This window comes from Nanorana parkeri, unplaced genomic scaffold, assembly GCF_000935625.1.
Source record: "Nanorana parkeri isolate BGI_ZX_2015 unplaced genomic scaffold, ASM93562v1 scaffold77, whole genome shotgun sequence".
Classification (NCBI taxonomy): domain Eukaryota; kingdom Metazoa; phylum Chordata; class Amphibia; order Anura; family Dicroglossidae; genus Nanorana; species Nanorana parkeri.
In genome coordinates, this window is record NW_017306345.1 from 2,166,775 (window position 1) to 2,168,901 (window position 2,127).

Genomic DNA, 2,127 nt, shown 5'->3' on the forward strand with positions numbered 1-2,127 from the left:
ATATTGAGTAGGTCCCCTTGTGTCTCAAAACAACGACCCTGAACCATTGAAACAAGGACTCTTCTAGACCTCTGAAGGTATGCTGTGGTATCTGGCACCAAGCCATCTGTAGCAGATCCTTTAAAGTAGAATTAAAGTCTCCTTTTTTACATATATCTCCTGCTAGCAAGCTCCCGGCTGTAGATCTGAAGCTTTCTGAGAAGCTGCGCAGGAGGATGAGAGCGGGCGCATGCGCAGTATAGATCATCGGCAGGTAGAAGAGGAGAGACACATTGGAGTTGATTGCACGCAGCTGTCAGCGTGCATGTTGGAGAGACATGGGACACAGAAGACACAGCAGTCAGTGCTCGATCAGAGACCGGCAACAGCGCTGGAGGGATTGCTGAATACAAGTGGATGGAAGAAGATGATCGGATCAAGAAGCATCATTTAAGGTAAGTCCCTAACCACCTGCTGTCCGGCCATCGTAATTAAACGGCTGGACAGCAGCTTATTGGATGTTTTTAAACGTCCTTTCCCGCTCCACTAGTGCCCGCTGCCTAGCGGAAAATATGCTTGAAATGTAAACAGCCAGCGATGGCTGTTTACATACAAGCGTTTTGGTGTCTGTAGAGACACCCAATCGCTTGTAATATGCATGCAGGTGTGCAGCCCCCCTCCGTCGCAGTCACCGCTGGCGATCCCGAGCTCCGCTGTGCCTGGTGTAGGCCTGGGACCAGCACAAAGGCTCTGTGACCGGAGATCAAAGAGGGATCAGTACATGTTCTCCCTCTGACCTCCTCCCCATTGTCGGAATGCAGGAAGTGATGTATATTACATCACTTTCGCATTCATCTGTCACTCTCCAGCTACAGAAGCCAGAGAGAAGCTGGTGAAGTATGTCATCAGCTTTTCAGGGGGTCCCTAGGGGACATTAGGGGTCTTAAAAGCCCCTGATGTCTTCATAAAGAAGACCTGTCACAGTAAATTGGCTATCACATAGGGGGCTTGTTATTCCCTTATATGATAGCAATAAAGTTAGGTGAAAAAAAGGTTAAAAAAAATTAAAGCTACAAAAAAAATATTAAAAAGTCACATATAAAACAATAAAAAACCCACAAAAAAAGTTAACGTCCCCTGCCCCAACATACACATGCAAACATGCGTTGGGTGCGCCTATTTGTGAAAACGACGATTGTGCTCATTACGCCACACATGTTACACATCACCGTGAACGTTGGCGTGCGAGTAAAAATTCTAGGGCCATCAATCGATGATAACACTAAACTGATGATCAGTATCAGCTTTTAAAGTGTCACCTATTCACGGGCACATGCAATTTTAAAGCTTGACATGTTTGGTTTCTATTTACCCGATGTGACCACGTCTTTTATATTTTACCCAAATTTTGTGTAATAATAAATGTTTCATAACATAACGTAAGGGAAAGTTTTTTTTCAACTTTTTCAGTATGTTTTTTGCTATATAGTAAAAAATTAAAACCTTAGTGGTGATTAAATACCACCAAAAGAAACTGTTTTCTGTACAGTGTCGCAGGACAGAATAAATGTCAGTCAAAGTACCGCAACGCTGAATACTGAAAAATGGCCTGGACAGCAAGGGGATTGAAGGCCGAATCAACACCTCATACTCGTTCTTCTGTTCCTCAAACCATTGGGCCACCTCTCAGTGATCATAATTTTATGGCTGATCTGTGTATGCTTGCCATCAGTGCATGTGCCATCATGCTTTAAAAACTTGACTTCACTGGTCCATGAGTTAGTACCTATGAAAATGTTAAATCTGAGAGTAATACTTTATTTTGTACATAGGGCTTGTTCGCTTGCACTGGAGGTCCCCTTGTGCATAACACCAACAGACACACACCAAAGAAGTGAATTCTATACGTAGAGCAGTGAAGGCCCTGTAGACTCCTGTTCATCAAATTCCTCCTGTAGTCAGTAAACACAAAAGTATTAAGTCAAGAGCATTTGCGGGTACATTCTTGGAAATGTTAGGCCAGATGTCCTTATTTCATCATTATTATTATTATCATCTGTACCACATCTGTCCAGGCCCTTGATTTCCAATATTACCAAAAATAATTAACACCCAAAAAAGTAGATCAAATGATTTTAGCTGCCATTA